The 14,262-nt window shown below is 42.9% G+C and overlaps 1 long non-coding RNA gene across 1 annotated transcript in view; it reads right to left on the bottom strand.

Moving 5' to 3' along the window:
* The window catches only part of LOC141730166 (uncharacterized), a 37,225-nt gene extending 25,151 nt beyond the window's left edge, over positions 1–12,074 (bottom strand). The window contains exons 1-3 of the long non-coding RNA XR_012581690.1: positions 10,749–12,074; positions 9,567–9,798; positions 7,173–7,360 (exon numbers count right to left, since the gene is read on the bottom strand). This is a non-coding gene — a long non-coding RNA (uncharacterized LOC141730166). The remainder of the gene's footprint in view (positions 1–7,172; positions 7,361–9,566; positions 9,799–10,748) is intronic.
* Between the last annotated feature and the right edge of the window lie 2,188 nt (positions 12,075–14,262).

Raw genomic sequence — 14,262 nt, forward strand, 5'->3', positions numbered from 1 at the left:
GAAAAACCCAAGAAAACACGAGGAAAAAAAAAAAAAAAACCAAGCATTTCTAGCTATAAATGCAAACAGCAGAAAAATTATAAATTAACACCCCCTACAGCCACCAGAACATTTTAGGGACTGCCACCCCAAGGGAACTGCTGGCACTGAATTCTGAACAACCCTGGATAATCCAGTGCTGATGTTTGGATGGGAAATACCCCAGGAATTAACTTGGCTGGGGTGGTAGAGGAAGGCTTGCACAGAAAGTGGTCGGGACCACAGGAAGCTCAGGAAGGGCAATCACACAGGTTTGAAGTGAGAAAAGTGTAAAGGAACACACCAGGTTAATAACCTTCTGCTTCAAGTTGCAAAGATTTCTTTTTCTCTGTAAGAATTGTTCACCCAAGGCCTGGCTTGAAATCAGGAATTGAAAATCCAGCAGAATGGGATTTTTCAAGAGTTGGAGCAGCAGAGTGAGGTGGAAATCCTCCTCCAAATCTGGGCAGCTTCCTGGTGTAGGCTCTCCTCTCCTGGGGCCAACCAGACTTACAAAAACCTCTCCTGTGTTTCACTCTTAATAACCTTAATATCAATTAACTACCCTGAAAAAATTTTGGACCAAATATGTTTGGTGGTTCTACAGGAACAGTGGGAGCCTGATCCTGAATTTATTGCTACTTTGCATTTAGATATAACCAAGAGTGAAGGGAAGGAAAAAAGGGAAAAACAGGGTATCAGCAGGAACTTTTATTCCTGAGGGTTGGGTTTGCTGGGGGGGAGGTTGCTTTTTAGTTTATTTGGTTTTTATAAATATATATTTTGGATCCAATGTTCTTCACTCAGCTGGATTTTGGTCCCAATGAAAGCATTTTGTGTAGGATCAAATGTGGGCTATTTCCAGCGAGTTACTTGGGAAAATATATTCAGAAAGAGACTGGATCCTGCTGATGGAAAACAAAAACAAACAAAGAGACAGGCCAAGAAGGAGATGTGAAGAGAAGGAAGTAATGAAAGGAGCATTTGGGGCCCTGCTATTATTACACTGTGTCCATCCCCTTCTCCCTCACTCCCAGCACTGTGGGTTTTAATTGTCCCCTGAAGAAACAGTTCTGTGGAGAAACCCACAGGGAGCAAAGGCTCTGTCAGGGACAACCAAATTAATTTCTCTGTTGGAAGCATGATTGTGACTTCAAACCCCAGAACAATGTATTTTTAGCAATTTGGACCATCTTTCTTTACAGCAACTCTTGTCCTTTATCCTTTGGAGGCTGAGCCCTGGTAGCAAACACCAATTTAGGGACACCCCAGTCGTGAGGATTGAGAGGTCTGGCTGCAACATTGCCTCAGCTTTGTCAAATGAGGATAAATCCCATTAGAATGCTTTGGAGGTGGCCTAACCAGCATGAAAAAGGAAGGGATTTCTGCTCATTCAAACCATGCCATCCCACTGTGCAAGGGGATAACGAGGCAGATTTTGCAGCAATAAGGCCCACTGAGGCCTGTTAGAGGCTGTGATGTGGCTGCCACCTCCAGAAAATCCTTAACCAGCAGATTATTGGAGAGGATATGCAGAGGAATTCTCTCTCCGAGTTGGTAAATTCTGGCCCTGGACATTTGCTGGTGGTCACTGCCAGGGGAGGGACACGAGGGCAGATGGTCTCAGGGCTGTCCCCCACTCTGCCCTGAGTGCTGCCACTGGGCTTGAGAGGGCTCACTAAGCAAAAAGCTTCGAAAAACACAAAATTCCCCCCTAGTGTTGTATATTAATACATGTTCAGCAAAAAAAATCTTCTGAGAACTCCCTCCTCACACAGCTGAATACAGAAAAGCAGCAAAGAGGCAGAGGAGGCCTCATATCTTCAGCCTCCCTTCTTTGGCCTCACTTCTTCGGCCTCACTGTCGCTTATCAAGGATGTTCCTCTTAGATCAGGCAAACTTGCTCTTTTTCCAAAAAAAATCCCTCATAAACCCTCACTTTTTACAGAAATTCCCATGCAAAGGGCAAGGCCTGGCTCAGCCCTATGGACAAGGGTCCCACCCCAAACTTTCCTGGGTTGCACAGCAGCTGAGCTCCCCAGGGGTGTTAGAGATCCCTTTCCCAGGACATCAACAGCCCCCAGACTGATAAATGTCCAAATATTCTCTGGCAGAAAATACCAGGAAGAGATGTGAAGTATCCTTAGTGATACTTCCATCAGAAAAGAGCAGAAACCACCTTTCTTGTCAGAAGAAATACCTGCACCTCTATAGGATTCTCTCCCATAAAAGATCCTTTCCCAAAAATATTAGTGAGAAAACACAGCAAGGCAAGTCCAGCTGCCTGGCATCTGAATCTATTTTCTTCTTAGTTCTATATATTTCTAAATTATGAAAATGTTCTCCTTTGTACTGGATACATGGGACTAATTAACATTTTCAACAGCCTTTTAGATGCATCACACTGATTCCCAAAAGACCCTACATTTGTACCACACATTTTTCAAAAGCTGTTTTGTGCATGTTCTGTTTATTCTACTTTAAATTGTATTCTTAAAAAAATAAAAATATAGATATAAAATCCCTCACAAAAATGAGGGGAAAACTAATCCTTCACGCCCTCAGCTTTTGCTGAATTGTCCAGTGCAATTTGTGAAGTCAGAGAACAAAGTTTGGCTTTGCCTGTCACCCCCATGTCTAAAAAAGCTCTTATGTTTAAAACAATATCAGCGACTTCAGGGCACTCAGAAAATCACAATTCCTGACAAAAGTTTCTGTTTGGTTGGCACAAACCTATTAACTGTGCTGAAAAGAGTGACAGTAATTGCAACTGGCTAAGGGTTGATAAGAAAACTCGGGCTGCTAATTTGAAAGAAAATTTACAGACTGGCAAAGCCGTGTCAGACAAGGGAACCAAAGATAGCTGCACTTGGTGGGTTTTAATTCAAGGCAAAAAAAGAGGAATGAATTCATAATATTTGTATTCTAACAAGAGACTTTTTCAAAGTGATAACTTTATCACCTTTTGTATCTCAGTCCATCAAAGTCTGCTCACAGAAAAATAACCTTTGCCACAGACCAAACCTGACCCTTCCTGCTCAGTTATAAAATAAACATAAATAGAGGACAGCAGATCTGACCTAGTAACACTGGCAGAGATTTTGTGCTGCAGGCCCTGAAGCCGTGGCTCATAAAAGAATTGAGGTTTGTGATTCAAGAGAGAGAACTGAACTCTGCAAACAGAAAATCAAAGTCTCCTCCTTGGCCTCAGGGGGCTCTAGCAGGAGAAGGCACCAAGCGCCCCCTCCCACCAGGGCTGGCAGAGCTTCACTGCTCAAATTAACCAAAAGTAAATAAAATCTCAAGTCTGTAAAGCTGCAATTTCCTTCAGGTGAGGTTTTGGGTCACCCTGGAATGGGATATTCTTCCTCAGCATCTCCATGTCCACACAGTCTGCCCCATCATCACCATCCCATACCTTTTCTCTTGCAGCTCAAAAACTTCCTGAGGGCAGGGAAGGCTCCATGTGGACTCCCCTGGTTTGCAGGATTGAATTAAAGCATCTGTGGCTCCTCTGTAATGGGATTATCAGTGTTCTTTTATCTGAGTTTCAAAGCAGCTCAGCAGAGTGACCTTTCCTCAAGTATTTCCCTATGATTCTTTCTGATCTGCATTTTTTTTGTCAGAGGATGAACTAAAAGATGCAGCAGAAACCCCTGGATGTGGCAGGGCTTTCTGGACCCCTGAAAGTGTCCAAGGCCAGGTGGAACACAGGGACAGTGGAAGGTGTCTCTGCCCGTGGCAGGGGTGGCACTGGATGAGCTTTAAATTCCCTCCCAACCCAAACAATTCTGGGATTCTAATCCCTGTATGTGACCACAGCACAGGAGAGCTGCAGCTCCTATAAAATCTTCTGGAAATTTCTGGGAGTTATCTCTCCCATGAATATGAAACACAGCCTCTGCTTATCCTTGACCAGACACAACTCTGCATTTTAATGCTCCCGGAGCGTTCGGTGGCTCGTGGAGAAGAGCACTTTTGTAATAAGGTTTGATAAAACATCACCCTTGGGAGAGCTCGTACATAAACACCTCCAAAGAGTTATGCAAGCCCAGCATGCAGCTCTCATGACAACACATCCATCCAGCATCAACCTAGGGCTTAAAAAGGTTCCACCTCTGCATAGCAATGAGCTTTTCCTCAGAGTAATCCTCACTCTCAACCAGGAAAGCACAGAAGGGCCCCTCCCTCTCCTAAATCTTGATGAAATTATTGTTTTCGGGATGAGGATTAAAGCCGAGAGTTTTGCCAGCAATAGCAAACACGTTGTTTGCACAAGAATCACCTCCCCCAAAAGCCAGCTCGGTGTCATCTCAGATTTTTGTGATGCCAGCTGACAGCCAGGGTTTCTAAGGAAACACCGATATTGGGGGAGCTGCAAGGAGAGAAAGAAAAGGACAGAACCTAAAAATAAGTGTCACACGCCTCTTCCAGACATGAGAACCACCTGATAAAGAAATTGTAAACATCTTGGGACGGTAACATTTCTAAGACACCCACAAGGCTCCACCCAAGCAGGATCATCTTGCACCAAACAATAGTTGGCTCAGAGGGAGTTCTGCTTTAGAAATCACCTTCTTTTAAATATATTTAAATATGCTGACTGCATTATTCCTGAAATTATCTAGAATAAATGGGATCATTTTCATTTTGTGCCACTGCAGCCCCCATTAGGGCTCAAAGTTTTAAGTGGAGCATGAATAGGAATTTCCCTGATTTTAAGTATTGATGGTTTTCATGCTGGAAGTATAAGCTGGTTTTCTTTAATTAAACAGGAATAGGTTTGGGGAGCAAAATGAATCTCCTGGAGCACTGACAGGCCATGTTGGAATCAGACATCCAGAACACTCCAAATGCACTAAAAAATCCCAAAGAAATGGCATTGCAGCACAGCAAGTTAAACACTTTTTAGGTCAAGCTGTGGAAGCAAAATATCCTCAGAATATTTTTGGAATGGCCAAACCCTCCAATTTTTCAAAATGTCATTGTTTGTCCAATTAACCCAGGAAATCTCCTCTCAGAGGGGGATGATCAGAGAGATTTCTTCACCTCTGCTGAAATGAGAGCTGTGCTCTAAACAGGGGCTCCAGCCGGGTCTGTAACAACACCAAAGACAAATTCCTGCTGAAATAACTTTGACACAAAGCTCACTAGAAGCACTTAAGTATTTCACCATCCCTCCCAATTATGTGGGCAACCACAACCAGTGCACAGTTACGAGATGATTTCACTGAATGTGACTACTGGGCTTTAGGCTATGGATAAATATTCAAGGTTTTACTCCCAGACAGTCACTAATGAACTCCATGTACACATCAGGAGAGAAATATTTGTAGAACTGAAGTCAGAATGTTTCAGTGGGTTTTTAGAAACAGCAGCCAGACAGTTTTTTTGGGGTGTAACTTTGATGTTTTGAGCTGTTGGTGTTTAGAATGAGATGCGGAGGACATTGGTCTTTAACCCTTCACTCTGAGCACCACGATTTACCCTGAAAACTCTCTCTGCATCAGGGTTCAAATAATTCTTGTGCTGGTATTTCAGGTTTCCCAGAGCAGCTGTGGCTGCCCCTGGGTCCCTGGCAGTGTCCAAGGCCAGGTTGAACAGGGCTTGGAGCAACCTGGGATGGTGGAAGGTGTCCCTGCCATGGAAGGAGTGGGGTGGGATGAACTTGAACAGCCCCCATTAGGGCTCAAAGTTTTAAGTGGAGCATGAATAGGAATTTCCCTGATTTTGAGTATCGATGGTTTTCATGCTGGAAGTATAAGCTGGTTTTCTTTAATTAACCTGGAATAGGTTTGGGGAGCAAAATGAATGCCCCTCTCCTGGAGCACTGACAGGCCATGTTGGAATCAGACATCCAGAACACTCCAAATGCACTAAAAAATCCCAAAGAAATGGCATTGCAGCACAGCAAGGTAAACACTTTTTAGGTCAAGCTGTGGAAATTTTTCATATTTCACTTTTAACTCTAAATAATGGGAAAAATCTTTAGAATGGTAACTGGGAAATTTTAGAATTAGAATTCACATTCTCTTCTCCCTTCTCATTTTCCTGGCAAATTTTTTGCATATCTCTTGGTCTCTAAAATTCCCTTCCATGTTTCTCCACACAAAATAAGAAATATGACTCCTTTTATCAGCTCAAAACATCAAAGTTATACCCCAAAAAAACTGTCTGGCTGCTGTTTCTAAAAACCCACTGAAACATTCTGACTTCAGTTCTACAAGTCTCTCCCAACCCAAACCATTCTGGGATTCTGTGAAATCAGAGGGGAACAGCCTGTGGAATCACCAAATCTTATTCTCAGAGGATTACAAGGATCTACCCCAAGGAGAGAAGCAAATCTGAGCTGCTCTTGGGAGGAGATTGGTGGCTCCTTTTCCCAGAGCCAGCCTGCCTGCCTTTCTGACTTTATCCAGGCTCTTCCAGCAGGCTGGAAGAGCGTTCTAACATGTGGAAACTCATTTGTAAGTGCTCCCATGGATCGTGTGCAATGAAAGGACTCATCTGCTGTCTGAGGCAGGTTAAAGCTTTACAAATCCGAGCAGACATTACCTTGGCTCCCCCTGCTCCTGTCTGGAACGGCTCCAGCTGGAGCCCAGAGATGGGTTTCAATTAGCAGCACACACTCAGCTGAAATGGAAAGCAGGATAAAAAAGCCCCCCCTTGCTTTTTGTCTCTCTCCTTACAGCCCAAACCACACAAATTGATTTGTGCCGTTCCTGAATTTGGTCTTTTCCAGGTTTGATTCATGATGATAAAGCAACAGAAAATAAATCTTCATGGCTGATTTAGCAAGTGGGCAGGAGAGCCCCCAGCCTGACTAAGCACCCTGAACTTTGAAACGCTGGATCTCCATCACCATTCCCCTCCTTCCAGGTTGCTGAGGATGCAGGAGGGGAGAAACTCCAGCCCACCCCACCACAGAACGATCCAAAGGCTGAGGAGATGCAGTGGCTGCCATTTGAGATGTGATTATGCTGGATTAAACTCTTCATTTCCGTGACAAAATCTCGATAAGGGCAGGAAACTACCCTGAGGAAGTTCAGAAATATCTGCAATAGTTTAGGGATTCTTGGGGAATAAAAAGAGGAGGAGAAAACATGAGAGGGTGAAAAGGAGAAAAATTTCCACTCGTGTTGTGAAGCACTCACCAGATTTCCAGACCTTCTCCAGGACACTCCTTCCAGGGACACTTTGGGACCTTGGACAGCAAACAGGAGAAGTTCCCCAAGAGTTCATGTCCTCATTGGTTCCAGTGGCACCTTCAGCTTCTCATTAACTCTAAGGTCATCAATTCCAGTCATTAATCATGAGACTCTTCATTAGGAACCCAGAATTCCTTTAAAATTAAAATACAGCAGAATAATAAATATGAGACCTTGTCCTAATTTCTAAATAACCAAATTTTTGTAATTGATGTACATATTTCACTTTTAACTCTAAATAATGGGAAAAATCTTTAGAATGGTAACTGGGAAATTTTAGAATTAGAATTCACATTCTCTTCTCCCCTCTCATTTTCCTGGTAAATTTTTTGCATATCTCTTGGTCTCTAAAATTCCCTTCCATGTTTCTCCACACAAAATAAGAAATATGACTCCTTTTATCTCTGAGCACATTTCCCAGAGGAGCAGTTTCAGCTCCAGCCTCAGCTCGCTGGCCACAGTGCCTGCAAATTGATTTATTCCTCATAATGGTCAAACTTTGTCATCCAAATGCTGGGAAACGCCGTAATTCAATCTTTGCATGTCCTTTAACTTTCTTTTATCTCTCTGGCTGCTTTAACAACTGCTAAAATGTTCAAGGCAAGCTTTTATGTATTTATGAAGCAGCCAAAAGCAAGGCGAGAGATTAGAAGGAAGCTGGATGTGTTACTTAAAGCAGCAAATATGAAAAACAATATTTTGATTTGAGTTTTGAAGGTTAACGATGAAGCAGCAACAGAATCCCTCAAAATATCACTAAAAAAACCCTTTGGTTAAAACCATGGTCCAACTAAAGGCTATAAAACCAAAAAACTCAGTGTTTATTTCTCTTTTTTCTCTAATAAGTTGAATTTAGGAGGTTCTTTGTCCTTTTACAAATGTATTTGTGCATAGATGTAACAAATACATAAATTTCCTGCCCATCTGTTCTGCAGATTTCCAAATGCACAGGGACAGACATCCCTGACCTGTACATGCTCAACAAAATCCCTCTTTTTAACTGTAAAATGTTGCTAAGCATTTGTTCATGTTTTATGGAACACACCAACTTGTCTTGCACTTTTTTCTATTCCCAGCTCTCCTCTCTTATATTTATTTAATGTTCTGCTCTCCACTTGTGGCTTCGCTTCTTCCGCTGAAAATCGTATTCAGCAAAACTTGCTTTTCTTGAAGCTTTGTCATTATTTCCTGAATTTTAAGATCATTAATCAACTTCTCCACTTTGGTTCTGACTTTTAGACCTCGAGTTTTAACCTGTCATTCCCCTGCCTTATAGGGGTGATAATATCTGGGTTTATGGGTTTTTATTTTTTGTTATGTTGTCATGGAAAAACTTTTTTTTAATTGACATTTAAGGAGGGAATGGATTTGGTATTGTTGGCTTGAATAAAATAGAAATTCCTATTTATGTTTTAATTTAGTATAGTTTTGCTGTCTGAACCAGCTATTGGAATATCTATATTTTCCACACACAAGTAATTATATTATAATTTAATATGCAGACTTTACTAAGCAAGATCCACTCCCAAAGGGTCCAAGTGTAATTTCTCTTGTTTATTTCCTTCTGAAAAATATCAAATTACCAAAAAGACCATCTGGATTGATTCTGGGGTTTCATTATTTAATTATGCTTTAGTTACAGGGATAGAGGTTTCAGAAGCACTTCAGGACAAATTATATTTCATAAATCATTTCCCTGAATAGAGACTTTTGGTCTGGGTTTGAGACAGGGCCTAACTTAAGGGTATAAGCTCAGTTTTGATTCATTCAGTAGCACATCTGTGAGAGGAATATTAGAGCAGCCTTAAAGCATCTGAGTGTTCAGGGCAGAGATGTTTATTGGGGATTTCATAGCCCATCCTTCAAACCAGACCTTAACCAAATTCCCCAAGCTGACAGAAATAATAAAGTTCCAGGGATTCTTACTGAAACACTTTAATATCTAAAGATGAGCCTACCTCTCCTTTCTAAGATCATTTCAGTAAATTAGTATTGAGTTATACAACCTAATGAGGGAAATTAATTTCCTTAAATTACCTTCCGTGAGTGAAAACAGGCATAAGGAATATAATCAGATTTTTTTTTCTTTTTTTTTTTTTGCAGAGGAAAGAACCACAGTGAACGGAACAAACTGGGATGTCTGGGATGGAAAAGCACTTCATTTTCCTTCCAAAACCATTTTACATAATAATTCTATTTTTATCCTCCCACTGACTTCTATCCAATCTCTCTTCACTTCCAAAAGATCTGATGATTGCTTTTTAGCAATAAGATAAAGAGAAAGCTTTTTAGTTTCTTAGGTATCAACTGCATAAAACCAACAATAAATCTAAATATTACCTGTTTATGGTTTCTTCCAGGATCTTTGAATTTCCTCAGAAATATTTCTTCAGATAGGAACTTTCGATATAAATAAAGTGGGACAGATTTTACTCCTCCTGTATTATTAACAACTCTTCCAAAAGTGCAGTTTTCTGGTTTTATTTTAGGAGGCATCTCCAAATCCAGGCTTAAGCATTAATATTAACAGCCAGAACATGACCCCGTTGCATTCAATTCCTGAAGCATGCTTCTGTGAATTCATGAAAAGAGATTTTATGGTTTTGAGAGAAAAGAAATAGTTTGAAATTTAAAAAAAAAATATTAAAAATAGCAACACGATGACAACAACAACCCCCCAAAATCCAAATAAAGCAACCCCAAAATGGAGCGGAATGTCTTTCCCACTGGACAAGTCTGTCCTGACAGCTTCTTTCCCAGCAAAGAATGGGAAGTGCTGCAGGATGGATGCCATGCTGGGCATCCCCCCATGGAGATGGATCAGCTCAGCTCCTCTGGACTCTGCCCCAAAGGACATCCCAGATTTCTTGGGTCACCATGGAATCACCTTCCATAGACTGAGATGCTCCAAACCTCATCCAGCCTGGGATGGGGCAGCCCCAGCTCCTCTGGGTACCCTGTGCCAGGCTCCCACCACCCTCACAGGGAAGAATTCCCTCCCAATATCCAATCTGAACCTCGTCTCTGTGAGCATGAAGCCATCCCTGTGTCCTGGCATTCCAGACTCTGTAAATCTCCTGCACCAGGTCCCACAGAGCTCCTGGGGAGGTGGAGAGGGCCACAGCTCCCAGCACTCCTGGAAGGACACGGCAGTCCCGGGTCACAGACATGTTTTATGAAAAATCCTTTTCTTAGGATTTTTCCTCCTGAGAAGCTGAGAGGCCTCAGGAACAAAATGCAAACATTGATTATCTGCTGCTGTGGAATGCAACAGGTGCATCTGGGATTGGTCTCATGGGGTTGTTTCTCATTAATGGCCAATCACAGTCAGCTGGCTCAGACTCTCAGTCAGTCAGAAGATTTTATTATCATTCCATTCTATTCCTTGCTAGCCTTCTGATGAACTCCTTTGTTCTTTTCTTTTAGTACAGTTTTAATATATCATTTTCTTTTAATATAATACATATCATAAAATAATAAATCAGCCTTTTGAAACATGGAGTCAACACTCTCATCTCTCACCTCATCCTGGGACCCCTGTGAACACCACCACAGTCCTGGAGCCTCTTTCCAAGGGTTTCAGCAGCTCAGCAAAGACCTCAGGCAGTGCAATCCCTGCTCCTTGCTGGGGAAGCCTGCCAGCTGTGTTTCCAGGCCAATTATTGCTTCCACAAAGCGCTCTAAATCTGTCAGCGAGCACAAGTGCGAAGTGCAGAATAAAAACACCGCGAGGATTGCGAGCCACTTGTAACCAGAGGAGTTTCTTCTTGCAGAGGGAGCGCTGAGAGTTGGCTTCCCAACAGCAGCACCGCTGCCAAACTCAGGTGTTAAATGCTATTAACACACTCCAATATGGTTGTAGTCTTTTTTTTTTTACATTGGAAAATAGATGTTTATTCTCTGACACATCTGTGGGATGAACGCTTTGCAAGCTACCGTGGGAAACCCAGGAAGGTTCTAAGGATTTCTCCCTGGGAGTATGAGGAAAGGGAGATAATGCATTTTATCTGCAGGAGTTGCAGTGGATGTGGATGCATTTTCATAAAATAAAAGTAAATTAATGAAAGAGTTGCAATGATTTTCCCAAATGCACAAATCCCCACATCTTCTCACACCTTTGACATTATTGCTGGGTATGGAATTATGGAATTATTTAGGCTGGAAAAGTCCTCCAGGATCATGGAGTCCAACCTGTGACTGATCCCAGAGCACCGAGTGCCACATCCAGGCATTCCTTGGACACCTCAGGGATGGAGACTTGAACCCCCCTTCCAGTGCCTGACCAGCCTTTCCATGAATAAATCCTTCCTGATCTCCATCCTGAGCCTCCCCTGGCACAGCCTGGGGCCATCTCCTGTTATCTTGCCAATACTGAGATGTTTTTCTGAAAGGTGGGAAATCTCTTCATTGGGATTCTTCATGTGAGGAATCTCCCATCCCAAAGCTTCTCATCCAAGGTGATTTCTTCTCTCAGACCTGTGATTAAAGGCTGTGTGGTGCCACCTCAGTCCCCCAGAGCTGCTCAACCACTGCAGGTGCTTTGGCTGGGCTTGGCTCCCTGGGAGAGATTGATTTCCATCCGAAGCTTCCAGGTTTAACTCTCCTACCAAACCAGCCCTGACCCAGGCTGAAAGCTCCCACAGGCTGTCAATATTCTCAATTTTCCCCACGTTGTGGCTCCAGGCTCAGTCTCAGGGCTGGGTGCTCACCCCCAGTGGCTGGAGAGCTGCAATTGCCCAAGGTTTGCTTGGAGATCCCTCAGGAACCTCCTGTTTCATGGGCTGCAGCTTGGGAAGATGCTGTGTGGGAAAGGAGACACGATTTTATAATCAGCTGAAGAAAAAGACAGGATTGATGGTGACTGTCAAGCTAATTATGGAATGAATCATGTCTGGCTCTGCAGTTATTAGTCAAAGTAATTCATTATTTGCTTAAAAATAACATTAAAATTTAACCAATAAAACCATTTATTGATGGCTGGTCTGACTTTTTTTTTTCCTTTCCCTTGTCTAAATGTCATCCTGGTTAAGAAAACGTGAAAGAAAAAGTCATTAAATCATCTTAGTCATAAAAAATCCATCTTTCATCATTTAAATAAATAGAAAAGTGAGACATTATCTGACAGAGATTTGGGCTTATCAGTTATGCAATGAAATACAAGAGACTTTCTGCAAGGGACTCACAATTAAATAAAACATTATTTTTACTAAAATATTGTCATTAGTTAAAGGTAAATAACATAAATAAAGGTAAATAAATATCTGGAAATGTGAACTCTCCCCATTTTTTTTCCATTTCCATACCTCAGCCTTCTCTCCATCACAGTAACATTTCTACCCAGACAAAAGTTCCTGGATTTTTTCCTGTTGAGCTGCCTTGGTTGTTGGGCAATTTCTGCCTTTCCTGAAGAAGTGAGCAGGATTCCAGGGCACCTGGGATACAGGAGGGTGACCCCATCTGCACACCCAATCCCCCAAAACTTGCACCTATTGCTTTGTCTCGCCTTGGCTTCTCCCCAGCAAATCTGCCAGGACAAAACATCTGCATCTGGAGCAGGGTGGAGAAAATAACAGAAAAACAATGTGAGAGGCAATCAGAAAGTTTGGCATTCCTTCTAGCCTGGATCTATTGGGATTTGTGGTGCAGTATTGATTACGGCAGTGTCCTGAAACACAAGGTTAGGAAGAGAAACAGATTTTCTCCAAAGTTAAACTGGGAAAATAAACCAGAAGAGAAGGAAAAGGAGGAAAAAAACCCAGACAGGTGCATGGTAGCCCAAAAGATTCCAGTGGCAGGGCTGGAGCTCGGTGTGGTTGGATGGATTTTGGCTCCATTTTCACTCATCTGTCCGACACCTTTACTCAGGAACGAGCAGAGCCTTCGATTGCTCCTCAGAAAATAAATAAACTCTGCCTCCAAATGAGTTAAATGGCTCGAAAACTGAGCTCCTCAGATTTTATTAGGGCTTGAAGAGCTCCAGGTGTTCCTAAGCCAAAATCAATGGGAAGATTAGCTGCAGGAGTCCGCCAGGAGATTAGGGACAAGGCGGGCATCGAACGGGGGCTGATGGATCCAGAGCCTGAGCGCTGTCCCTTGGGATGGGGATGAGCTGCACAGGAGCTGATTCCCACCTTCCACCCAGCTGGGATTCCACACCGAGCACCACCAACCACCCACGGCACAGGGCTGGAACGAGGGGAGGTTTAAGGTCCCTTCAAACCCAGATTTTTCTATTATTCAGTAAGAGAAATTCATTAATCGAAAGCTTTTGCATTAGACACCCCTTTGTCACGCTCCAGATCATTCAAACCTTGTGGGATCTCAGCACCTCAGGACTGAGGTGTCACCGAGACCACCCTTGGGCGGCTCGGGAGTCCTGGAATGTTCCAGAAGTGTCTGGTGGCTGGACTTTGATCCTACACGGGAGACGACACCTGTATGAGGATAGGAGGGTTTCACCGGGGTGAATGGTGAAGGGATTGGTTAATTAGAGGGTGAGACACAGGGTTTAGGATTTCTGTACAGGGGGGTTTAGAGAAGTAAGATGGAGGAATTGGGGTGTGTCCTGTCCTCCTTCTTCTTCTTCTTCTCCTCCATCTTCTGTGGTGATGGTGGCACTTTGGGATTGGTCATTACTGAAAGTGCACTGGGCAATAAGAATAAATGGTATTGGGGAAAAATGATAAATATTGTACACGTAACCATGGGTATAAAGATAGGTGACCGCCCGGAGGGCAGCACAGTGTGCTCATGGCTGGCTGCTGAGCAGAGCTCTGTCGGGCCGAGAGAAAATCTTTTAGATAAACAATTAATAAACATAAAAACCGAAAGAAGAACTGAAGCCTCTTCTCGTCCTTCGATACGCGGGCTGTCCCAAGGCCACTCCGGGCCTTTCCAGGCCCTTCAAACAGCCGAAAACTGGACAAAACCTGATAAATTTCCTAAAAATTTCACAAATTCATAAATCCCAGAATGGTTTGGCTTTGAAGGAACTTAAAGCTCACCCAGTTCCACCCCTGCCATGGGATCTTCCACA

The sequence above is a fragment of the Zonotrichia albicollis genome, chromosome 9, assembly GCF_047830755.1.
Source record: "Zonotrichia albicollis isolate bZonAlb1 chromosome 9, bZonAlb1.hap1, whole genome shotgun sequence".
NCBI lineage: Eukaryota > Metazoa > Chordata > Aves > Passeriformes > Passerellidae > Zonotrichia > Zonotrichia albicollis.